The sequence below is a fragment of the Geotrypetes seraphini genome, chromosome 1 (genome assembly GCF_902459505.1).
Source record: "Geotrypetes seraphini chromosome 1, aGeoSer1.1, whole genome shotgun sequence".
Lineage (NCBI taxonomy): Eukaryota > Metazoa > Chordata > Amphibia > Gymnophiona > Dermophiidae > Geotrypetes > Geotrypetes seraphini.
The window spans coordinates 375524671-375551601 of NC_047084.1; the positions used below are offsets into that span (position 1 = coordinate 375524671).

Consider the following 26931-nt stretch of genomic DNA (forward strand, 5'->3'; position numbering starts at 1 on the left):
TAGCTTATGCAAAGATAAATCAGTTTTATCTGTATAATCTTGAATGTGTATCTAAGGTTAGAGCACCAGTTTGTAAGCTGCTTCCAGTCACAGGCTGACCTAACCCTGCATATTCAGTGCCAGGGCATGTGCAGCTTCCAGCATTGAATGTCTGGCTGTTCCCAAGGTCTGTCCCTGAACCACCTTTAACCTAGCCAGTTATGGGATGGCCATTTAGTGGAGATATCCCGTGGCACTATCTGAATAAGTGTAAGTGCTGCTGAATATCAGCAGCTAGCCAGCTCAGCAAGACTCCTGCCCAATTAAACCTTTTTGAATATCGGCCCCATAGAATTTATTGGCAGTCCACAAGAGAGAGGAAACTTCAGCCAGTAGGGAGTCAATCTCCTCACCAGGTTTATTCTGCAGAGGAAGTCTGTTCTTTTCCCAGGACAAGAGGGGAAGGAATATCTTGATCTTCAAGCAGCCTGGCATAAGATCCAGTGGACCATAGCAAGGTAAGCTTCTTATTCTTTGTGGGGTATCTCCTCGCATCTTGGGTTATAGGAATAGTAAGGGAGTAGTGTAGGACTTTACAGCCTTTGGGCACTAATCCCCGTGGCATCAGCTGGTCTTAAGAGTGAATGACTTGCTAGGGACAACGGCTTGTCCTTACAGCCTTCTTACATGGGGTTAGTGTTAACCCAAAAGATACAGTGCTATGAAACCCCTAGGATGGTGTATATTTTAACATACTTTTATATTCAAAACATGATGAAATCCTTAATGTAAGCCTTAGAAATAATCCCATTGAGTAAAATAACTTAGACAGTAAATAATACTTTGATTAGTTTTTCAATATAAGTATCCTTGTGTAGGTATCTAAACACTTCATTTAGTAACTGACAATAATCTTCTTTAGTAGCAATAAATTTAACTAAATGTTCCTTATCCCCAGACCAGTCTATAACCAATGGGTTATGCCTTTCAGCTAGCAAATTGAGGCAGAGAACAACTTATGAGCCCTGCTCCAGCAGCCACTCACCTGTATTGTCTGTCTCCATCAGTTGTTGGCAGACATTCTGTGCAGCTGGCTCTGAACTGGACTGGTAGAGGTTGTTCATGAGCCCAGTTGGAGAATTAGTATCTTAGTTGAGCTAGAACATGAGGGGGAAATAATCTAGGGGCTTGTTGGGGCAGACAGCAGGCTTAAGGGACACCTAGGGGAGTTCAGGACACCCAGCCCCCAGCTTCTCTAGAAGGATGTAAGGAGAGTGACTGTCAGCCTGTCTCTCTCTTATGACTTCTTTCCCCCACCCCAGCCCTCCACTACCACTATAACAAAGCAAATAAAACAAAACCACTCAAAAAAGAGATCCTGCAGGAGTTCCAGGGGCAGCAGTGCTCAGGTGGGATTTAGACAGTAGCATTTCCAGGTTTCAAGGCAGCAGTAGGCCTGCAGTTAGGGTTGCCAGATTTTCCAATTGGACAATCTGGACCCCCCTAGACCCGCCCCCCCCCCAGTTCTGCCCATCCCCGACCTCAGTCCTGCCCTAGCCCCACCCACCGCTGCCTGCTCTTGTCCACTCGCTGCTCTTGTCTGCAAATCACGTCAGGCAGGGAGGAAGTCTGCGCATGCATGGATGTCACGCGATGACATCGCATGACACGATTTAAGGAGGCTTTTCAAGACCCAGATAAAGTGCTGGGTTTTGAAAAGCCATCCAGACCCCCAGACATGTCCAAGGAATTCCGTAAGTCTGGTAACCCTACCTGCAGTCATACCAGGAGTGGTGAAGGCAAGAGACTGTGAGTCAGTTGAGAGCATGCTGATTTTTTTTTGCAGCAGTAGCGAAGCCATTGAAGTGAGTGCAGCAAGACCAGGAATAATCCATAAATTAAGCCAAAGTGATATAGGCTTGTAAGAGGGTGCTTCCTTTAATAGCTACTGGTGCAGTTCCAGGGAATACAATTCCTGCAGTAGCAGGAAACAGTGGTGATAGAATGACTTTCCATGTCAGCAGAGGGGTACCCTAAGGAATCGGAGAAGGCAGCCTGTCCTGGCAGTGGAGGCTGCAAAAACTTCATATATAGTAGAGCCACATGGCAAGATCAGAATATATGGTAGCAATGGCCCTGTTAGCTGCTTCATCTCTCAACACTCAAGCCTCTCTTTCCACCACCTCCCCCCCCTTCCTGGCCCCAGTTGACAGATAATTATTTGGCTGTGTTGGAGGGCTTGTTAGATAGGCATCCTTGGGTCTGAGGAATTCTTTTTCCTCCGAGTTCCTACTCCTGCTCCACAAAGTGTGTTTTCTGAGACTAGCTCAGACTTTTCATCCAGCTCAGGTTGTGTTTCCTTGGACTGGGAGATTGAATGAACATGCACTGGCCAAAAAATACTCCTGAATCCCCTGAGGGACCAGGAGTCACAGTTGGCACTCTGTTGTGGGGGCTCTAAGCTGGAGAGGGCCTCCAGTGTAGTTGACCAAAAGGCTTTGATCCTGAATCTCATAGGAAGAACTACTCCTGTGGGTGGTGTTGGCTCTGTTAGTCAGGCTCTTTAGAGGGAATAACTATTAGATACTATAATGCAAGCATTAGCAGCACTCAGTATTGGCAAGTCTTTGGTGCAAGAGACAAGATTTCACTCACTAAACCTTTTCTGACTCACCATGTGATTCAGGCTATGATTTCAGAAGGGTAGAATGCTCCCTAAGCTCATCTCTTGGTTGCTAGGACTATGGCTAAACTCTACTCTGTGATTCCAGAAGAAAAGGAAAACCTGAAGCAACCAAATGTGTTTCAATGAGGTAATCCTGTCATGGCTTTGATGGCCATAAGATTGAGTGAGTGTAAGATGGGCGACAGAGGCTTTAGACCCCCCTCCTTTAGGTTTGCCCTGCATCAGTGATGCTCTATATATATGTGTTTTTTCCTTGGCATCTTCTAGGTCAAGTGTTGCAAAGAATAGTTTCTTATACTGAACTGGCCATCCTTGTTGTGCTAGACAGGTCCAGAAGACCATGTTACACATACCTCATATGCCTTAAGGTGAGAGAAGGCTTGCATCTCTCTCAGAAGAAGGGTCTATTGCTGTAGAGCATGGATCCAATGGACAATCTGTCTTACTTTTTGCCTTATGTTTTGCTCTTGAAAGTTCATATTTCAGGTGGAAAGATTATGTGGACAAGGTCATTACAACATTACTTCAGGCCTGTAAAAGATCTTCCTCCATAGTCTTGGAAGGTTTTGAGTCATAGTGTGTGGAAAGGGCATATTTACCACTTAGGGCTTTGATATCTCATCTCATATTCAATCCCTTTAATAGGAAGAGGCTTAAGAAAGGCTTGGCTATAGGCTTCTTGAAAGTCCAGGTGGCTGTTATAATAAGTATGCTCCTACTATGAATATCGTCACAAGCCACTGATACACAGATACAGGTATGGAGAAAGGGTATTTTATATAAAAAGTACCTTATTTTTCGCTCCATAGGGCGCACCTGACCATAAGACACACCCTAAATTTAGAGTAGGAAAACAAGAAAAAAAAACATTCTGAACCAAATTGTATACTTATATCAGGCTCTGCACCCAGCCCCTTCCCTCCCTGCCCTACCAGGCTATACAGCCAGCCCCTCTCCCTGCCAGGCTCCGCACCCTGCCCTACCCAACCCCGCACCCGGTACCCCCTCTGGTGTTCTAGTGGTAGGCCAGGACAGCAGGTCTAAGTGGTAGGAAGTCACAGTCCCTACCCCCACCCCGCCAGTCCAAAATTGGTTGCCATAGCTTCAACGATAAAGGTTGGGGGGGATGGGAAGAACCAAGACAAATGTTGACTAGGTTAAAAACCTGTCCCCGTTGCTGTTAATGATAATAGTGATAACGGGAACAAACGAGTCCAACCCCGAGGTCGGGTATACTCACAGGCGATGCTAAACCAGCTTAGACTTAGTCGTACAGCAATTATAACCGAAAGTTTTATAACAGAGTCTAGACAGAACTTGGATGTTGTGACTTAGACCATGTAAAACATGGTCTAAGTCACAAAAACCCACCTAAACTCACCAGATAAGCACTGCAAACACATAACACAGACCCCTCACACACTACTCCAGTGATCACCAATCCCCCCCTCCCCCACCCCATAAAAATTTTATTCACAGCCTCCAGACCATCATCACCTGGCCGCCTGGCATAGGAAAGCCTAGTCGTCCAGCTCAGAGGTAGCTTTAGTCGTGTTGGGGTGGGTTAGGAACCCATAGAGAAGAGTACCCATGCCTATAAGCCCCTGTAATCACTGCATTGATACTTAAACATGTGCACTGCCCTATACACCCCCAAAACCCTTTTTTACTGGCATATAAGTGGCTTCTACAGCCATAAGGGCTATTGAGGTGGTAGATAAGTGGGTCTAGGGGATTCTGGAGGTGGTTTGGGGGGCTCACCATGACTTATAAGGGAGCTGTAGTGAGGAGATGCCATGGCACCCTTTTTGTGAAGTTCACAACAGTGCCCTGTAAGGTACCCCACTATTTAGGTGGCATGTCTGGGTTTTCAATCCATCACTTTGCAGATCCCTCCTACGTCCAACAGGGCTTGTTCTAGGCGTTTTGGACGTGGATGGAAAGTTGGACGGAAATGTGGTAGAAAGATTGACGTTTTAGCGGCTTGGACGATCAGATCGGCAGGACGTATAATTAGACGATTTTCGAAAGTGAAAAAAAGTTGGACGTCTCTTTCGAAAATGTATCTTTTAGGCTCTTTTTAACTTTAGACGACTTGCGAGATGAACGTAATCGGACTTAGACGTCCCTTTCGATTATGCCCCTCTAAGTTTTTTATAATTGTAAAAAATTAAGTTGATCCATATTTGTCTCATAATTCTAGGCAGCACTATCAAGTTCAGATCTCAGTGTGGATCCATATAACTAACCTATGTTGCTGTTCATTTGTCTCAGCTCTGCTTTGTCAATAGAATATTAACAAGTTCCAGGACTGCTCTACCACTATGCTAGTTTTTCTTTGCCTCCGTCTGCTGGTCAGGGGACATTACTCACTGGTTTGTACTAGTCTAGCAGGATTCAAGGAAATGAAATTAACAAGAATAACTCTCATCAATAATTGTATTAAGCAGAATAGGGGTTCCATTACTGGTTCGCACACTGAATTAGTTCTATTCTATTCAGCATTTAATAGCACTTAGCAGATCCTGATGGCACCAAATATACAAGTGCTTTTTTAAATCCTAATTCCTTGAATAAGTAAATCACTGAATAGCCAAAGTTATCAATTTTAAAAATAAACGTTGATAGGGGACATTTTAGGGCTGGCCAAAAAAAAATCATTCAAGTGACAATATTCAGTTACTTAATTGATAACTTGTCCATCTAAATTACACCACACAGATAACTTATCTATTAAAGTTATATCTGCTATCTATTTCAGATTATATGGATTTTCAGTGATGCCACTGAAATTTCAATTACAAATGGACAATTTATCTGTTTAAATGCGGACTGCCCAGGTGAATGTTTCCACTTTGATTCTGCTTTGCATATTATTGAATATTATTGAGTCTCAAACAAAATTGTTTGATTTATATGCCTTTTATTTTTATCACACAAGAAAAGACACATTTCAGTTTAACAAGAGCATTGTGGTAAGAACTTTCTATCATACTTGAGGTTCACAAACCTTTTTTCTCAACACTGTAGGTGAGAGAAGGAGCCAGAGCTGCAGCAGCACCTGCCAGTGTGCACTGAGTCTCAGATCCATGGTGACTTAGGGCAGCTGATCTCTCCAGAATGCCCAGCAGGAGGTTCAGATGAGAAGGAGTAGAGCTGGTGCTACTCAAATGGCCTGGCTCCTTCCTTCAGAACTTGGGTGCCAGCTGAGATTGTTGCAGTAGATAACAGCTGAGAAAGTATGGGGGAATCTGAGGAGAAAAAGTCACAGGGAGGATTGTCTGGGAGTAGGCTCATTGGGAAGTATGTTCTGGAGGGGGCTGGGAATGCCATAAAGTGTGTGACTCCATTAAATGGCTCATATATATTTTCTGTTTCTTACAGGAAGGACTAGTATCTACTAACTGGAGGCCCTGAAGATCAAATTCAGGGCCATACGTTGACAGCTTCAGAAGCAAGAGCTGAAGGAAGAGCAAGGTAAGAATCAGACTATTACTTTGTGCCTATTAGTAAATACTACTTGATGTATTTGACCAGAGGGCTGCCGCGTGAGCGGATTGCTGGGCACGATGGACCACTGGTCTGACCCAGCAGCGGCAATTCTTATGTTCTTATTACAGGGATTCTAATATTATTTCTTTTCAGTACCACCTTAATTGAACCCCTCACCATTTTTGTCACATGATGGGCAATTCTGTAACAGGCCTTCCCTTTAGGAGCCTATTTTATAAAAGAAAGTAGATATCTATTGTCCTTTATAGCAATGGTCCCCAACCCTGTCCTGGAGGCCCACCAGGCCAATCGGGTTTTCAGGCTAGCCCTAATGAATAAGCTTGAAAGAGATTTGCATATAATGGAAGTGACAGGCATGTAAATCTGCTCCATGCATATTCGTTAGGACTAGCCTGAAAACCCGATTGGCCTGGTGGGCCTCCAGGACAGGGTTGGGAACCACTGCTTTATAGAATACTAACCTAACCAGTTAGATACACCTTTAACATTTGGGTGCGGACAGTTATACTTGCCATCAAGCCAGTGTAAGTTCAGGCACCTAAGTGTGGCAGCTGCCTGTGTAATTTTAGTGTTCTATAAGTTATACATATAAGTAGGAGCCCTGTCCACATTCCACATATGCAACATCCCTGTTTGTCACCCTTGCACGCTATGTAAGTTAAGTGGATGTTTGCAGTATAGCACTCAGGCAGCATGCTGACATATACAAGCATAAGTGTGCGCATACAGTATGCACATATATGCTAGCATTCTAAATATTTTGCATGTACAACATACATGTAAATATTGGTGCCTATAATATAGAATTGCCCCCATAATGTCTAATCTGTTCCCTCTGTGTATACACACTTTCCACACTCAGTAATAGAAGGTATTGTCTTTTTTTTTTTTTCTTTATTAAAGTATTTCAAAATACAAAAAAACTTTAAAATCTTATTTCAAAACATTCTTATACATTATTATAATAACAATAATTAACACTTTCCTTTCTTCCAAGCTTTTCAGCTGATACATTATTATAATATTAACCATTAAGAATATCTAAAAAGAAAAACCAAAAAATATAACTAATCAAAATCATATTCATTATTAACATGATTGTCCAAAGCCCCCCCTCCAAACCCCAAACCACCCCCCAACCACGAGGCCAGAAGGCAACATAGCTGATATAGCTTCCCTGAATGGAAAAATCTTAGTGATCAAAATAGTATGGAGTTCTTATGCTTTCAGGCGGACTTCTTGGGTCACCAGGCTGCCAGTGGTATAAATTATTAACTGGACTTATTAAAAAGAAACCAAACACTGGTATGAGAGACATTTGGAGCATAGAGATCAAACATCAAATTTCTGTGTCTAAATGGACACAAATTTGGACTTGGAGGATGAGATGTACAATGTCAGCATCTATGAGGCAAACATGTTTTTTTCTGTGACATAGAGCATTATGAACCCCTGTTCGGTTACAAAAATTGGATAGCTCTGTCTAATAGATGTTGGCACTGTCATCTTGAAGCAGGGACTTTAGATCATTTGTTATTCTACTGTCCATTTGTTATGACTTTTTGGAAATCAATTTGGGACCAAATTAATTGTTTATTAGAAAACCCAGTGGCATTATCATATGATACTGTGCTGTTTGGTATGGCAATGAGAGCAAAAAGTCAGATTTCTTCAAACAATAACAAATTATTACTTATAATGACTGGGGTTGCCATTCAACAAATTACTTATAACTGGAAGAACTGGAGTAGATTAAATTATAATTTTTGGTGGAATTCCCTATGTCACATGTATAAAATGGAAAGATTTATTGCAATACAGCAAGGATGTTTTAGGAAATTTCAAGATGTGTGGGAGCCATTAACAAATTATTGTTCTGATTGGATGACATTTTTTCCCTTAAGTTACAATTATGAGGGGGGAGAGGGATTATTTTATTATTATATGTTGTACAATATATGTGATTATATTATAGGAAGGGGTGGGAAGGATGGGTGATAATAGCATATTATTTGTTATCTTGATGATTATTAAGTGATATATATATGATTAATTTATCTTGACATATTGATACACTTATTGTACGTTTGAAAATGAATAAAGAATTTTTTTAAAAAAAGAAATAAACATCTCCAACCAAATTCCCCCCTTAAGAACAAGAGTACAGCAAAAATATATTGGAAAAGTTTCATCATAGTGAAACTTCAGAAACATTAACAGAGCCATTACAAACGATAAGCTAAAAAAACTGAGAGGTGAGTTCTTATCCACCTCTGGTAAAAGTCCAAAGATTCAACCCTAAAAGAAAAATAAAATTCACCACAAAATCATATCCCACACCCTCACCATGCATTCCAAAGAGTCCACCATGAACTCCCTCCGAGCTCATGAATGGAGTCTACCTAAAAAATTAAGCACTAAGGTTTTGGCCTTATGAGTGAGAGATTGAATATAGTTATTCCATATTCATTAAAAAAACTGTGCTCCCTTAGAGGACCATTGAGCCTGTCTATGTCTGCTCCAGCAACATGAGGGCATACAAGCTATTCCGCCAATTCCAATAAGAGGGAGTTTCCTCTCCAAGCCATACTCCCAAAATAACTTTTCTTCCCAACACTCCCACTTTCCTAAACAAAAGACAGTGATATCAATTATGTAACCGGAAAGCTTCATAAAAATCCAAAATAAACCCAGCTGAGGAGAAGGGAATTGGTTTGGCTAAGCAACATCTCTAGATAACACACTAAGGATTTCCAAAAATGCTTTACTCTAGGGCATGATTAAAAGAATTAGTGCCAGATCAGCATTTCTGACTTATCGGAGAATCTACCCTAACAGATTTGAAAACTCGCTCTTGAGTGAAATATGCGCAACGCAGTGTATGAAATTGGCATTCTCTGAGCTTTACACTAACAGAAATGATGGGTATCCTCCGGAGGAGGTGATGGATGTCTGGAGACTCCACTGGCAAGCCCAAATCTCCACTCGATTTTACCTGTAATGCATCCTGTGAACGATTCTTAGATAAATTGTTCACCTCTTTATAAATGAAAAAGATACAGATATCTCCTCCTCTGGGAACTTTTAAAAATATTCTTTCACAGAAGCCCCCATAGGGAATTCCAAAGCCCCCACTGCCAACAAGGAAACACAATGATGTAATTGTCTATAAGCAAAAAGATCTTTAGTCTCTACCACATTCATGTGCAGCAAAATTCTCCCAGGCTGCCAGTCATCCCCTAACACCTAGCATATGACTCAACAAAGTCTTCCCCGCTCAGCCCATCTATGAAAGCTAGCTTTATCTCTACTAGGAGGGCACTGTAGATTTCCCTGAATAGAGAGTTGATCCAAGACCATGGCTGAGCCACCCATGAGGCACACCCATATCTGACAAGACAGCCTGCAAGGACCCCAACACAACACCTCGACACAAAAAATAGGCAAAACTATCTGAGTAAAAGTTCCAAGGTGAATAAAATGCCCGCTCATAAGATGTCCAAGTGTAAATTTATTAGTCGAGAGTTCAATCTCCCAGATAGCAGAGAAGGCAGGCTTGTTTATACTTAAAAAAAAATCAAGAATCCCCTTACCACTATGTTTCCAAAAACCAATTAAATTTGAAAAAGCTGTTTTTGGCTTCTGCCCTCCACAACAAAATTTAGAGAGGAGTTTATATAAAAAGACCACGTCTTTCTTCAAAAGCTAAATCAGCAACAACTGCATAGAATAAAGCCTTTTGGGAAAGAGTATCATGTTAAACAAGTGGACTCTACCTTGAAGAGAAACTGAAAGGAGCATCCATTTATCCAAAGAGGATTTTGTATAATAGGGAAGATCTAACAGAGAAATCGATTAACTGTGCACCCGTGTAGATCTTGCTCTGAAGATATTGCCTCTGCAGAATCCACCGTTCTAGGATTTAAGGGTAAACTAGATGCACATCTCCTTAGGAGTGGCATAGAGTGACACGGGTAAGGGTATATTAGGTACACATCTCCCTTGGGAAGCATACAGTGACATGGGGACTTAATCTATGCCAGGGCACACCTGGCGGGGCCTCCGCGTGTGCGAATCACCGGACTTGATGGACCCAGGGTCTGATCTGGAAATGGCAACTCTTATGTACTTATGTTTATTAAAATTTTTATATTAGACCCTGTAGAAGAAGCCAATTAGGGACTTCCTTAGGCTCCTCCATAAGGAAGTCCCTGATTGGCTCAGGCCCCTCCCTAGAGAGGAGCCCGAGGCACCTGAGCCAATCATGGCCTTAGGCCCTCCCCATGCATCACATGGGTTGGGAAAGGGGAGGTATGCTATCGGGAGGCTTCTTTTCATATTTTTTTTATTGGGCAGATATTTTGCACATGCAAAATATCTGTGCCATGAAAAAAAAAAGTCTCCTGACAGAAGCCCTGTCAGCAGTGACAGGAGGCTGCTTCTCCTGTCACTACTGTCAGGGCTCTGCACCGACTGAATCGCTCACTGAGCGATTGAGCCGGGGAGTTTGCATGCAAATGATTTGCATGCAAACTTGATAGTGAATCAATCGCTGTTTAAAATCGGTCAACAGTAGGCGGTGGCTGCTGCCAGAAAGATGCTGGGATGTATAAAGAGAGACGTAGCCAGTAGAAGAAAGAAGGTGTTGATGCCCCTGTACAGGTCATTGGTGAGGCCCCACTCGGAGTATCGTGTTCAGTTTTGGAGACCGTAACTGGCGAAGGACATAAAACGTGAAGCGATCCAGGGGAGGGTGACGAAAATGGTAGGAGGTTTGCGCCAAAAGACGTATGAAGAGAGACTAGAAGCCCTGAATATGTATACCCTAGAGCAGGGGTTGGCAACTCTGGTCCTCGAGGTTCAGAATCCAATCAGGTTTTCAGGATTTCCCCAATGAATTTGCATTGAAAGCAGTGCATGCAAATAGATCTCATACATATTCATTGGGGAAATCCTAAAAACCCGACTGGATTTTGGCCCTCGAGGACTGGAGTTGCCCACCCCTGCCCTAGAGGAAAGGAGGGACAGGGGAGATATGATTCAGACATTGAAATACTTGAAAGGTATTAATGTAAAACAAAATCTTTCCCAGAGTAAGGAAAATGGTAAAACCAGAGGACATAATTTGAGGTTGAGGGGTGGTAGACTCAAAAGCAGGGGTCCCCAAAGTCCCTCCTTGAGGGTTTTCAGGATTTCCCCAATGAATATGCATGAGATCTATGTGCATGCACTGCTTTCAATGCATATTCATTGGGGAAATCCTGAAAACCCTACTGGATTCGGCCCTCAAGGAGGGACTTTGGGGACCCCTGCTCAAAAGCAATGTAAAGAAATTCTGCTTTAAGGAGAGGGTGATGGATGCTTGGAATGCGCTTCCGAGAGAGGTGGTGTAGAGGAAAATGGTGACAGAGTTCAAAAAAGCGTGGGATGAACACAGAGGATCTAGAATCAGAAAATAATAGTAAATATTGAAGAACTAAGGCCAGTACTGAGCAGACTACGAGGGCACCTACACTGAGGCATTCTATTGCAAATTCTATATATGGAACCCAAATTTATGAATGTGCCTGAGAAGATTGCACAAAGTAATTGCTTAACAAAGTCAATGTTATCAATAATTAAGTGCTAACACCCAATTATTGATGTTAATTGGCACTCAGTATTTGCATACACATCTAGAGGATCTAGAATCAGAAAATAATATTAAATATTGAACTAAGGCCAGTACTGGGCAGACTTGCATGGTCTGTGTCTATAAATGGCCTTTTGGTGGAGGATGGGCTGGGAGGGTGTAGATGGGCTGGAGTGAGCTTTGACAGAGACTTCAGTAGTTGGAACCCAAGCACAGTACCGGGTAGAGCTTTGGATTCTTGCCCAGAAGTACAGTAGTTAAGAAGAAAAACAAAAATCAAATTGAATCAGGTTGGGCAGACTGGATGGACCATTTGAGTCTTTATTTGCCGTCATCTACTATGTTACTATGTATCTTTAGTGAATCTGGGTCTTAATTACTTAAGTTCTCACAACCTTTGTTGTAATAAATCCAAATTAGCTCAGTATCCAAAAATTGTCCTGTTTATCCATTTATGTACCAGTCAAACCTGTAAATTTGCAGAATACCTTTTGCAGGTAAACATACATTTAGATATTTAATTGGCAGCAAAATGACTAAACACCCTATGATAAGGGTGCAGATATGGGTCTGTAAGTACAAGGGGGATTCATGAAGATGGTACATGGTCAGGGCATAACACAAGTTATGATTGCAATTACTGCAAGCACACCAATGCTGAGTTAACACTAATATTCTGTAACAGAATCTTGGGTGCTCAGATGCCATTATAAAATATGCTCTTTATGGTTTAATTGTATTTAATATACTGCCCTTCCTTAGGCAATAAGTTTCAAGTTTATGAGGATTTTATATACTGCCTATCAAGGTTATCTAAGCGGTTTTTACAATCAGGTACTCAAGCATTTTCCCTATCTGTCCCGGTGGGCTCACAATTTATCTAACGTACCTGGGGCTATGGAGGACTGAGTGACTTGCCCAGGGTCACAGGGAGCAGTGCGGGGTTTGAACCCACAACCCCAGGGTGCTGAGGCTGTAGATCCAACCACTGCGCCACACTCTCCTCAACAGAGTGGTTTATAAAATTACAATTAAAATAGAAAGGAATGCCATATCCCAAACAAAAAAAAAAAAAACCCGCAAGGGACAGCACAGAATGAAAAAAGAGGACATATAGCATTATGCGAGCTGCCTCACTAGTAAACCCTCACGACACCAGAGTCGTCTAATTCGGAGTTCTTCAACCACCGGTCCATGGACCGGTGCCGGTTCTCAGAAATTTCCTGCCGGTCCACAGTACGATAGATGCATTGTTGATAAGATTATATTGTGTGTGTATATATGAAAAATGAATGGAAAAAATAGTGTTACAATTAGGACTATGGGGGCAGGGTCTGGGGTGGAGATTGGGTAGAGATGGGCAGGGTCTGGCCCACGACTTAGCCCAGTGTTTTTCAACCGCTGGTCTGCGGACCGATGCCGGTCCACAAAATAATTCTTTTATTTCTGCCGGTCCATAGGTGTAAAAAGGTTGAAGAACACTGATCTAATTGATTAGAAAAAGCTTTCTTAAAAGAAATGTTTTCAGAGTAATAAATTTCAAATAAATAGATTTCAAGGCACACTGTATTTGGAAGAGAATTCCAAAAAGATGGTGAAATACAAGAAAAAAGCTCTCTAGTTAATCTATAATAATAAAACCCTAAGCATGCATACGCACTTCTACCTGCCAGGGATCTACGGAACACGGAAGTAGGAGTGTGCATGCATGCTTAGGGTTCTGTTTTCGTGTAAGGCAGTTCATCATCATCGCCCCCCCCCCCGGCGCACCAAACCCCCGTTGACCCTCCCACCGCAAGACCACCACAAACCTCCCGGCTCCAGCAGCGTCCGCAACACTCTAAACACGCTGCTTCGCAAGGAAATCAGGGCAGTAGAAGGCCGCGAAGCAGCGTGTTTAGAATGCTGCGGACGCTGCTGGAGCCGAGAGGTTTGTCGGTCGTCTCGCGGTGGGAGAGTCAGTGGGGTCGGCTGCACGGCGACAGTAGTGGCGAGGGGGGAGATGGAAACATGCTGCTCAAGGGTTATACTGCACAGGGGGGTGGGAGGGAGACAGGCAGGCTGGCTTCGGAGGATGGTGATGAGACAAAGTCTGGAAATCAGTGAGGGGGACATAGGAAGGAGGCACTGGGGGCACTAAGGACATAGGATGGGACACTAAGGACATAGGAAGGAGGCACTGGGGGCACTAAAGACATAGGAGGCACCGAGGGAACTAAAGACTTAGGAAGGGGCACTAAAGACTTAGGAAGGAGGCACTGGGGCCACTAAGGACATAGGAAGGGGTACTAAGGACATAGGAAGGGACACTAAGGACATAGGAAGGAGGCACTGGGGGCACTAAAGACATAGGAGGCACCGAGGGCACTAAAGACTTAGGAAGGAGGCACTGGGGCCACTAAGGACATAGGAAGGGGTACTAAGGACATAGGAAGGGACACTAAGGACATAGGAAGGAGGCACTGGGGGCTCTAAGGACATAGGAAGGAGGTACTGGGCACTAAGGACATAGGATGGGATCTACTCTAGCACCCGTTTATGTAACGGGCTTAACACTAGTTCATAATAACTGCATAAACAGAAGGAATTTGAAGACTGATTATTCAAAGAATGCAAAAGCTTTGATGGACAATAAGAACTAATGAGAGAAGAGAGAAGCTGGACTATTACAGTGAATTGATTTAAAAGTTAAAATAAGAATTTTAAATTGAATATGAAAAGAAATTGGAAGACAATGATGCTGGAGATATAAAGGAGTAAGCTGATCAAAACGAGAGGCATTAGAAAGAATACAAATAGCTGTATTGTGGATAGTTTGTAATCTACAAATCTGTGCGGCATAGGATCTTCCACTTGCAGCATTGTTTTCAAAGAGACCAACTTGTGTCCACACTTAATATTCTTCATTTTGTATTTACTTGAAGACATTCAGAATATGTAGTGTTTTTTGTTTTTTTTTAAACTGATCAGGAACATAATGAATGATTTTTCTGCATTATATTGAATTATTGAAGTCTAAGTGGCAGCTTTAGGAGTACAGTAGTTTTATTTGTTAGTTTTACAGTCTTCCTTTCCACTAATAGAATTATATCTGGCATAAAAAAGCACAAAATAGGCTGATGTTTGAGCCAGATGTTTCAGCCTATTTTTTGGATGATTTAAGTGTGTTTCACAAGTGTTAAGAAGGGATTAGTAAAAAAGCACAAGCCATCCTGCTGACACCATCCATAGTAAAGTATGGAGGCAGCAGCATTATCTAGAAGGGACAGGGAGGTATGTAAAATTTGAAGGGAAGAGAAATGGTGCAAAGTACAGACAGATCCTGGATGAAAACCCATCCCATAGAAACATAATGGCAGATAAAGGTCAAATGGCCTATTCAGTCTGCCCATCCACAGCATTCAATATCTCCTCCTCTCCCTAAGAGTCTATCATAGACATCCTCTTCCAGTCTGTCGTAAACCTGGGCTGATCTACAATAGGAGAAACTTGAGTCTTTTTGAATGGCCTAGTCAAATCTCCAACCTGAATTCAATAGGAAATCGGTGGCAAGACTGCAGTCCATAGATAATCTCCAGCTAGATTGACAGAGTAAGAGGTTCTGTTAAGAAAATGGGGGGGGGGAAACTCTACCATTCTAAATGCTCATGCCTGTTATTGTTGCAAAAGGGGCTTCCTCAAGTTTTAAGACAAAGGGTGTGAAGACATATGCAGTCATTTTTTTGACATTACTAGTCTTAATTTCTTTTCAAATATTTCTAGAATTGTTTTCACATTGAAAGTGTAGACTATGGTGTGTAGATCTGTGAAACAAACTCCTATTTTAATGTGTTTTGAATTATATTTTTTTAGGCTACTGATTGTGAAAAGGGTACAAGGGTGTGAAGATTTTCACAAGGCACTTTTCTTACTAAACCCTTGGCTATCTCTGTACTCCTCCTCTCAAATATTTGATCTTTGAAAGTTTTGTGCAATTCTTAACACTGCTTTTGGCTTTGTACAAACAGCTGAAATGTACCATAGGCGCCTACATGATTCTAATAACTACATTATTATCCTGGGTTTTTCTCATCACCTGATTCAGATCTAGTAGCCTTTTGGAGTATATTTCACTACCTGATTGTGTGCAGCTGTACAATACTAAGGTGCTCTCAGTTTTTCCTGAAGTTCATGTTCTTTCATGTCTTAAAGGGGTTTTTTTTTCTCTCTTAATACAGGTGGCCAGTCCTATGTCCTGGCCACACCCGTAAAACAGCCAAAAGAGGAGGAAAAAGCCTACCTGTCATAACTGCCCTGTCAGTCACACTTCACATGCCTGGTCTGGTGACACCACCAGCCTCACCGCTTCAAGCCCTGCCATGTTTCCATCAGCTCCCGTTGGTCCTGGGGTCAGATTGTCAACCTCTTTGTAGCCACTATGAATCTCAGGTCTAGGTGAGTCACCATGAAAAATTTGTTGGGCAGAGCTTCGGGCCCTTACAGATGCCATGTGGCAATAGGGAACCCATAGTTCTGCCTCCAGTCACTAGTTGTGTTTTTAATTTGTTTATATACATTTAGACCTTTTTTTTGTTGTTATTGTAATGGTAAATAAAGAATCACATTTCCATTTATCCCACGTGTTTTGTATTTTGTCTAAACAACAGGGTATTATTTGCATTTCTATATATTTCCTTACATCTTTCCTTATGAGGGTAGAGACAAGAAGCCTGCTTGCATTGCCATTATTAAAAACTACAGAAATAGTGTTCCTTGGAGAAGGTAATCATGATTTATAAAGCAGTTGGGAGTAGTTGTACAGATTCAAGGAAGTGGTGACAATATTCGTACAGGTGTGGAAAAACACATTGTCAAGGCACTTCAAAAGAATGGATACCTGATTCTCTCAGGTTATTTTGTTTCTGTTTTTACATGGATGCCTTGCCTCCATAACATTCTCCCAAATGGCAAACATGGAAGATAGAATGCATGACCTGGACACCCCTGCTTAGTGAGTGAGACTTGGAATGGTGATTTGTATCTGTCAGGGAAGGAACCAGGGTCTTAGATATGTCAATCAAGGCTGTGGGACACAGGCTGCAGGCCAAGAGCTTAGGGTGTTGGCAGGAGAACATTTTATAAACAGTGTAAGATAGGAAAGTGGCGAAGCAGACTTCATAGCATGCAAATACCAAACTCTGTCACCCAACTCTATAAGGAGACCTGTTTATGATATCTGATACCCAGAAATAAATTTTTTTTCAGCAAAAATTCTATTCCATGTAACATAGTGACGGAAGATAAAGACTGAAATGGTCCATCCAGTCTGCCCATTAGTTATTCTCATTAGAAATACATGATTAAATTAACTTGTCTCTTCTTTGATATTTCTGGGCCATAGACTCGGGCCCACCTGGTATTGTCCTAGGTTCCAACGGCTGAAGTTGACATCTAAGCTCATCCAACCATCCCGTTGTTTGCATGATATCTACTGTAAAGTCTGGCCAGTATCGTCCTCAAGTTCCAAGTTAGTGGACTGGCTATCCAATATTGCTATATAATATATTATAATAGGTATCTGAAAGTTTTCCATTGTTCTGTCTATGAAATGTTGGCGACCTATAATTGGATATTTTTCTGCAAACCATACACAGTCTGACACCGTCTCAAAGGAGGAAATGCAGTGTATACATTTGTACATGTTCCATTGTCACTCTCTAACTGCCCAGCAAATATACAATGTGGTTGTATTCATTAATCTACAGCCAAACTTCACAACACCATAGCATGCAGAATCAAAGCTTATATTTTTGGCTCTTCTATTTACCTGGACCCATGTCACACAGAGCTTTACAGAGCACCTAAACACTGTCCTAACGCCCATACAAGTATTTCTTGTCCACATAGGAAAAATGCGCTCTCCCTCACAAAGTCCATAGCTTCTGTGTACATGACTTGTTAACAGAGCATTAAAAAAAACTCTGACTTAGTTCCAGCCACTAAGTAAATTCTGCAGTATGGCCAATTTGCACATCTATAGTGTCTGCCTATACCCAAGATTTCCCACATGTAAAGCAAGTCCATTGTGGTGTTAAGAATGCTTATATACTGCTTTCCTGTCTAACAAAGATGTCCAAAGTTGTTTTTTTTTTTATAATGAATCATAAAACAGTACATAAAACTAAACACACAGTAAGTGATGGCAGATAAAGACCTGCACAGTCCATTGAGCCATACCCACTACTCTGTGCAGGTTATAGTTATGCTTAAATACTGGTTACCAAGTTTCCAAGTTTATTAAAATTTTACTATCTTGCACCTTGGGAAAACTATCAGGGCAGCTTTACAATCTAAAATACAATAATGTGCATACATTAGATACAATAAAATCATAAGAACATAAGAATAGCCTTACTGGATCAGACCAATGGTCCATCAAGCACAATAGCCCGTTTTCACGGTGGCCAATCCAGGTCACTAGTACCTGATCAAAACCCATGGAGTAGCAATATTCCATGCTACCGATCCAGGTCAAGCAGTGGCTTCCCCCATGTCTTTCTCAATAACAGACTATGGACTTTTCCTCCAGGAACTTGTCCAAACCTTTCTTAAAACCAGTTGCGCTATCCGCTCTTACCACATCCTCTGGCAGCGCATTCCAGAGCTTAACTATTCTCTGAGTGAAAAAATATTTCCTCCTATTGGTTTTAAAAGTATTTTCCTGCTCATCGTTCCTGAGCACATGGAACGCTTTCCAGAATAGACTATATTCTTACCATGAAAAACACTTTCCTTAATATTGATTCGGCAGCTATAGGCTCCTCAGCTATTTCAGATCATTCGCTGGTTTGGGTAGATATGAATGTGGGCTTTGGTTTACGAGGTCTGGTGCGTTGGCGCTTCCCTAGTTACTTGGCAACCGATGATCATTTTAAGGATTATCTGCAGAAGAAATGGGAAGACTATTTGGATTTCAATGAACAACATTTACAAGAATCGGAATTGTTTTGGAGTACGGCCAAAGTGGTACTCCGGGATGACTATATCGCCCATGCTATAGTGTGAAATCGTCTGTTGTCTAGGGGTTTACTTCATTTGGAGCGCGAATTGGCAATAGCCAAACATCATTATACTCATTACCCGTCCCCTACTACTAAGGAAACACTGATTTCCACTGAGACATCTCTTAACTCGCACATACATGAACACACTACTAAAATGTTGTTCTATCAGAAGTTTAAATATCACAGTTATGGTAATCGATCTGGGACTTTGTTAGCTAATTTGACCAAAAGGGCGATAGGATAGAGATTCATTTTGAGTGTCACTGATGGGTCGGGGATGCTCCAACATAAAACTCAACAGATAGCTAAAATCTTTTGGGATTATTTTCAGGATTTTTATGCCGCTCAGGACTCGGGCTCTAGCTCTTTGATTGGCAACTATTTGGCAGATTCTGGTTTACCCCAGTTGACAGATTTAGAACAAGATTCTTTGAATGCTCCCATTACTATACGAGAATTGAAGAAGGTGATTCAATTACAGTGTAATTATTCAGCACTGGCCCCAATGGCTTTACGGCCAAGTTTCATAAGTTAATATCACCATATATCAGTTACCCTTTACGGGATTATTATACTCATGTTGTTGATGGGGGGCAATTTCCGCTAGGGGCTAATGAGGCTTTGATCACCCTGTTATTGAGAGGAAGGAGGTATCTTCTCCTGAGTCTTACCATCCGATTTCACTACTTAACGTAGATATAAAAATTTTAGCTAACATTTTAGCAGATTGACTTTCTCATCTCCTTCCCAGATTAATTGGCCCGGAACAGGTGGGCTTTGTGAGGGGCAGGCAGTCTGTGCAGAATGTCCGCAAGGTGATAATGGCGATGGCACACACACAACATCAAGACATACCTATGCTGTTGGTTAGTTTAGATATGGCCTGAGCTTTTGATCAAGTTGATTGGACATATTTCATGGCGACAGCAGGAAATATTTCTTCACCGAAAGGGTGGTTGATCATTGTAATGAACTTCCACTGCAGGTGATTGAGGCCAGCAGCGTGCCAGATTTTAAAAGTAAATGGGACACGCATGTGGGATCTCTAGGGGGGTAAAGTCGAAGGGGGTGGGTCATTAGAGTGGGCAGACTTGATGGGCTATGGCCCTTTTCTGCCGTGATTTTTCTATGTTTTCTATATTTATTTGGTGTGTTGGATTATATGGGGGTGGATGGCTGGTATGCTAGGGCGTTGCAGACTCTGTATACGTCTCCGGTGGCCCGTTTATTAGTCAATGATACTATCACGGAACCATTTTCAATTGGGTGGGGAACACAACAGGGATGTCCCCTATCCCCACTATTATTTCTTCTTTATTTAGAGCCGGTTTTGAGAACAATTTTAAAAGATCCTGATGTTTCCAGTGTTACTTTTTCTACTCACACCATTAAGACATTGGCATTTGCTGATGATTTACTGTTCACACTTACTCACCCCTTACACTCTATCAATCTCCTGATACAATTTCTCTTGAGAAATTTAGGTTCTATTAGGGATTTTCCTTGAACTGCCAGAAAACTAAGGCCTTAGCTGTACCGTTGACGTTGCAGGATAATTGGGTGGGGGATTTTCCATTTACATGGGCCCAGGCATCAATTAAGTATTTTGGAGTTTGGATACCACAAGATCTTACCACCCTTTATGCCTGCAATGTTGACTCTTTATTGCAGATCCTCAAAATTTGGTCCACTTTTCCTTTGTCAGTGGTGGGTCTGGTGGCTCTGTATAATATGGTGCTTTTTCCAAAATATGGTTATTCAGATTTCAGGTTTTACCAATTTTACTGTCACATTCCCATTATGTCCAACTAACGAGAGGGTTACAGCAATATGTATGGGGAGGCAAGCGGCCACGTATGACTTTTATTAGGGTATGTCTGCCTAGGGAGCGGGGAGGTTATGGTTTATTTAATAAACTAAACTAAACTAAACCTTAAGTTTATATACCGCGTCATCTCCACGGAAGTGGAGCTCGACACGGTTTACAGGGATTAAAAATAAAGAGGAGGAACTACAATGGAAGGAGGGAGAGGTAAGGTGAACAAGGACGGAGGAGGTACATAGAATAATGGAGAGGGAGGGAGTGGTTACATTTTATTGAAAAGCCAGGTTTTCAGATGTTTTCTGAAATGTTGGAGGGAGGTCGAACTCCGAAGATGGGCCGTAAAGCTGTTCCACAGCTCAGTGATCCTGAAGAGGAGGGATGTACCATGTTTTCCTGTATGGGAGATGCCAATTAGAGAAGGGAAGGATAGTTTGAATTTCTGAGTGGATCTGGTGGAGTGAGTGCTCGAGAGCCAAGATAGTGGGAAGAGGGGAGGAAGGATGCCGTGAAGAGATTTGAAGGTAAGACAAGCGCATTTGTAGCGAACCCTGAGGAAGACTGGGAGCCAGTGAAGCTTAGACAGAAGCGGGGAGACGTGGTCAAATTTGCCTTTTGCGAAGATTAATTTAGCTGCGGTGTTCTGAATCCGCTGAAGTCTGAGAAGATGTTTCTTTGTTAGGCTTAGAAAGATGGAGTTGCAGTAATCGAGTCGGGATAGAATGATGGATTGGACAAGGACGGCGAAATGTTGTTGGTGGAAGCAGGATCTAACTTTTCTTAGCATATGGAGATTGAAAAAGCATTTTTTTACTAGGGAGTTGATGTGGTCGTTAAAGGACAGTGTAGAGTCAATGATGATTCCCAGAACTTTGCTAGAGTGCTCAAGCTGCAGATTGGTGCCAGAGGAAAGTGGGATGTGGGAGGGTAGCTGATCCAGTTTCGGGCCGAGCCAAAGTAGTTTTGTTTTGGCCTCATTTAGTTTCATTTGAACAGTGAGGGCCCAGGATTGTAGACTTGTTATACAGGATGAGATGTTAACCGAGAGGTTGGTGAGGTTAGAGTCGGTCTCAATAAGGACGAGGATGTCGTCGGCGTAGGTGTAAAGTGTCTCCGAGGTGGAAAGTTGGAGGAGTTTCAGGGAGGACATATAGACATTGAAAAGAATCGGGGATAAAGGTGAACCCTGCGGGACTCCGCAGATCGGTTTCCAAGGGGAGGATGAGGAACCCTTCATGTTAACGAGGTAGGAACGGGACCGTAAGAATTTTGAGAACCAATCTAAGACCGTGGAATTTATGCCAATTTCAGAAAGTTGGAGGATTAGTATGTCATGGTGGACAATGTCGAAAGCTGCGGAGAGGTCAAATTGGAGAAGGACAGCAAATTTGTTGCAGGAGTGAAGTTGTTGGACCTTTGAGATTAAAGAGGCTAGAAGGGATTCAGTGCTATAGTTGGGTCTAAATCCATGTTGGTAGGGTAGGAGAATGGAGAATCTCTCGAGATAGGATGAGAGTTGGGTGGCTATGATGGATTCCAGCATTTTGGTCAGGAGAGGGATATTAGCTATTGGGCGATAGCTGGAAGGGATGGAGGGGTCGAGATCAGCTTTTTTCAGAAGTGGGGACAGGGAAATGTGTCCCATTTCTGTAGAAAACAGGCCTGAGAGCAGGGCGGAGTTTAAGATTTTGGTGAGAGATGAGATGGCCTGTGCTGGAATGTTCTCATATAGGTAGGAAGGGAAAGGATCCAAGGAGCAGTTGCAGGCTTTTAACTTGAGGCAGAGCTTAGAGACCTGAGAGTCGGACACAGGCTCGAAGGCGGTCCAGGATCTGTCGGCTGGGATATGGTTCACCTCGGTTAAATTGGGGTTGGAGGTAGTGGGCATCAGAGAGTTGTAATCGGGTGTGGGGGGGAAGGAGCTTCGTAAGGTAGACACTTTCTCATTGAAAAATTTTGCTAGATCGTTCGCGGATGGAGAAGAGGGGAGTGGGGAGGAATCGTGTTTGGAGGATATGGAACGCCAGATGTTGAACAGAGTGTTGCTTTGGTTGTTGGAGCATGAGATTTTGTTGCCGTAGTAGTTCTTCATTGATTTTTTTAATTCGGTGTTATAGAACCTAATGGAGGCCCTCCAGGATTGTCTGTCCGTGGGGGAATTGGATTTTTTCCATTTTCGTTCCAGTGATCGACATTGCTGCTTTAGTTGTCTGTGGTAGGGAAGGTACCAGGGGGCCTTGCGGGAGTAGGAGACAGTTTTTGTGGATAGGGGAGCGAGGGAGTGGTAGGTGGTCTCAGAGAGGGTGATCCAATTGTGCCAGTTGGATTCAGGGCTTGAAGGGTTGGGGGTAGTGGTGAGTAGGTTAAGAAGTTTGGCCCAGAACAGGTCGCTCGCAATTTTCTTTCGGAAGGTGATAGTATTGGGGGAACGGGAAGGGGGTTCGAGGTGGGACATGAAAATGGGGAGGCAGAAAGCCCCTAGGAAGTGGTCGGACCAAGGGACAGGGTCCCAGCGAGTGTCGCTGATTAAAGTTTTGTGTTCGGTGAGGTCAATGAAGCTGATGATGTCTAACGCATGCCCCTTTTCATGGGTTGGGGAGGGAGCCAGGGGGGGGAAGCCTAAAGAGGTGAGGAAGTTGTTGAGATCAATAGCATCCTTGTTGGTGGTATCATTTATGTGAAGATTAATGTCCCCAATGATTAGTAATCTTTGGAATTTGAGGAAGGCGTTTGTAATGGATTCGAGGACGAGGTCGGAGGATTTGTTCCAGGGGGATGAAGGTGGGCGGTATAAAAGCAGGATGCCTAGTGGGTGCGGGTGGAGCTCGTCATTGACAGAGGCGAGCATGTATTCTAGGGAAGCATGGCAACCCTTTTCAAGGAGCTGGACGTCGAAGAATGATTTATGGAGGAGAGCCAGGCCACCTCCTTTTCGGTTAATTCTAGGGGAGAAGAGGCCTTGGTATCCGTGAGGACAGAGTTCGTTTTGAGAGAATATATCATCTTTTGCGATCCAAGTTTCAGTGATGAATAAGAAACCGGGGTTGAGATCTTCAAGAAGATCCTTCAGAATTTGGGTTTTGTTGCATGCGGATCTGGCGTTACAGTATAGAGATGGGACTGGGGTGAGAGAGTCTGAGGTATGGTTGGGAAGGTTGGCAGGGGGTATGGGCTTTAAGGAGGCGCGATTGATACTTCGGGGGGGGTTTTTTGGAGGGGTTACTTCTGGTGCGCAAAAGTGTGGGGATTTTAGTACCAGGGTAGATAGGGCTGACAGCGATGGAGTTCAGTAAGTTGGGGGGGGGGGGTGCAGGCAGAAGGAGATATTGGAGGATGAGCAGATGAGGAGAAAAAGGATCCATAGGTGAGGCTTCATGGTGGGGGTTTTGAGGATCTTTAGGGGGGGAGGTAAGAAAAAGCGGAGGTTTGGAGTGGGGGAGAGCAGGGCGATTGGGCAGGACTAAAACAGTTGAATAGAATCTGGGGAATCTTGGTAAATATGCAAGGACAAGACAGTTGAGATGAATCTGGAGATCCTTAGCAGGGATGAGTAGCTGAAAAAGAAAGTCTGGGGACCTTAGCAGACTGAAGCTGAGGTAGAGTCAATAAAGTCTGGGGATCTTTAGCAGACTGAAACAGTAGGTAGATTCAATTAAGTAGCAGAACAAAAACAAATGGATAGGGTCTGGTGAACCTTGGCAAATTTGGACAGTGAAAAGAGAAGGGAGAAGTCTTGGACAGGTTTGAGTAGGGATAGTTGTCTAAGTCAGGGTGGAGCTCAAAGTTATGAGAAGAAAAACTTGGCGGGAATAAAGATGAGATGAGAAGCAGCGGCCCTCGGGTGGCGAAGCTGGGCTCCCACGCGGCCCGAGGTTCTATCTGCAACTGAAGGACGATCTCACGTTGGGGCAGCTCCCAGTATCGATGGGACTGCCCTGAGGAGAAGCACTGGAGAGCCCGGGTTGCAGGGGGTTTCGGGAGGCGGAGCTGGACTCCCACGCGTCCCGAAGCTTTTTCCCTGCAGCCGGAGGGTCAAGTTGTGTTGGGGCAGCTCCGGAATCAATGGAGCTGTCCTGAGGAAAGTAACAAACCAAAAATAGGGCCGCAGGAGGCCTCGGGGGGCGGAGCAGGGCTCCCACGCGGCCCGAGGTCGCCTGTGTAGAGAAGCAGCTCCCGGTGGCAGAGGAGCTGCTTTTGAAGAGGTAGTAGTGTCGCTGTGGTTTCGGGGGGCGGAGCAGGGCTCCCACGCGGCCCGAGGTCTTTAGTGTGGCTGAAGCAGCTCCCGGTGGCAGAGGAGCTGCTTTTGAGTAGATAGTGGTGTCGCTGTGTTTTTCGGGGGGCGGAGCAGGGCTCCCACGCGGCCCGAGGTCGCCTGTGTAGAGAAGCAGCTCCCGGTGGCAGAGGAGCTGCTTTTGAAGAGGCAGTAGTGTCGCTGTGGTTTCGGGGGGCGGAGCAGGGCTCTCACGCGGCCCGAGGTCGCCTGTGTAGAGAAGCAGCTCCCGGTGGCAGAGGAGCTGCTTTTGAAGAGGCAGTAGTGTCGCTGTGGTTTCGGGGGGCGGAGCAGGGCTCCCACGCGGCCCGAGGTCGCCTGTGTAATATTTGCTGGTATGCAATAGTGTGCCAGATGAGACGCATTAATGACTGGTATAGAGGGACTTCATATTTTTCAGATTCGGGGTTTGACTTATCAATGGTTTCTCCTTATCATATTAGCTTTTTATTACATGTCTCAGCCCCGACCCTCCACCCTCATGGTGGCTGCATATCCTATCTTTGCCCCTGCAAGGTGGACATGGATATGCAGATGCCTTAATTTGTCATCTGCTATATCTCCCGATTCAGGGTAACTGTAATTATCCCAGGACAAGCAGGCATGATATTCTCACATGTGGGTGACGTCATCTACGGAGCCCCAGCGCGGACAGCTTTTCAAGCAAACTTGCTAGAAGTTTCAAGTTTGCACACTGCACCACGCATGTGCTAGCCTTCTTGCCACTAGAGGGCGCATCCCCACCTCGTGGTCCTCAGTTCTTTTTCATCCGCGGAGCCAGAAGCCCTGTGGAGAAATTGTGCTAAATTTGCCTTCTGTCGCCGCGGCTGTGTGGGGTTTTTCGCACGGTCGCTGCGTTTTTTCGTCTCTTTTTGCTTTGTTTCTTTCTTTTTCAAAAAAAAAAAAACTTCGTATTCGTTACTACCGGGGGCTCCCGGTAGCCGTGGCCGAGGAACCTCGCTTGTTCCCGGCTCGCTTGTGGGCCCATGTCCCGGCCCGTAACGGGCTTTAAAAAGTGCGGGCGCTGTGAAAGACTCCTTTCTATTACTGACCCGCACAGGTGCTGTTTGCGGTGTTTGGGGCCCCAACACCCGACGGCATCCTGCGATAAGTGTGCCACCTTTCAGAAGCGGGCACTTAAACGCCGAAAGGCCCGCATGGCGGAACTTTTCTCTGTGGAGTCCCCGCCGGGGAAGGCCTCGAGTTCGGCCTCGGCTTCGGCCCCGGCCTTGACCTCGGCCTCGACATCGGCCTCGGCCTCAGCTTCGGGACCGTCGGCGTCGCCTCGGGCCTCGGTGCCTTCGAAGCAGCTGCCCTCTTCCAAGGCCTCGGGTAAGTCTCCGCTTCCCTCCTCAGCTCCATCTAAGAAGCCATCCTCGGGCTCGTCGGCGGGTGGGTCCGCCTCAGTGAAGCCCAAGTTGCCATCGTCCGCTGCCCCGAGGGAATACTCGAGACCGAGGTCGCCCTCTGAGGAGCAGCGGCAGGTCTTGCCGCAGGGGATGTCAATCCCCGTGTTCCAGGAATTGCTCCGGGCGTTGATCGCCTCGGAGCTCACCGGGGCCATTGACCAGCTGCACCAGGCTTCGGCCTCGGCAGCTTCGGCCTCGGAGGCTTCGGCCCCGGTGGCCCCGCAGTTGGCGACCTCGGTCTCGGGTACCGGGGCCTTGGCTCCCGAGGCGCCCACGGCCTCGACCTCGGTGGCTCCCTCGGACCCGGCTTCGCGAGATCCGCCGGAGCGTAGTGTGCGGCCGAAGGACAAGGGGCGCCGAGTACGAAGACTTTCGTCCTCGTCCTCGGGGTCCTCGAGGGGTTCGTCTCCCTCGGGCAGGTCTCGAGCGAGGCGCAAGCCGAGGAAGGCTAAGAGGTCTCGGACCTCGCCTCGGCGGCGTGGTCGCTCGTCACCGGCCAGGGGCGGGGCCTTGCAAGTTCGGGATTTGCGGGTTGATAACCCCATTTTGTTCCGGTCTCCGGCCAGGGAGAGCTCTC

At 44.4% G+C, this 26931-nt stretch overlaps 1 protein-coding gene and 1 long non-coding RNA gene across 3 annotated transcripts in view; one reads left to right on the top strand and one right to left on the bottom strand.

Annotated features, from left to right (window-relative positions):
- The window catches only part of DCTN6 (dynactin subunit 6), a 137762-nt gene that overhangs the window by 50173 nt on the left and 60658 nt on the right, over positions 1-26931 (top strand). The window lies entirely within an intron of this gene.
- Positions 5693-26931, bottom strand: part of LOC117346195 — a 32854-nt gene continuing 11615 nt past the window's right edge. Inside the window, exon 2 of the long non-coding RNA XR_004536563.1 lies at positions 5693-5916. This is a non-coding gene — a long non-coding RNA (uncharacterized LOC117346195). The remainder of the gene's footprint in view (positions 5917-26931) is intronic.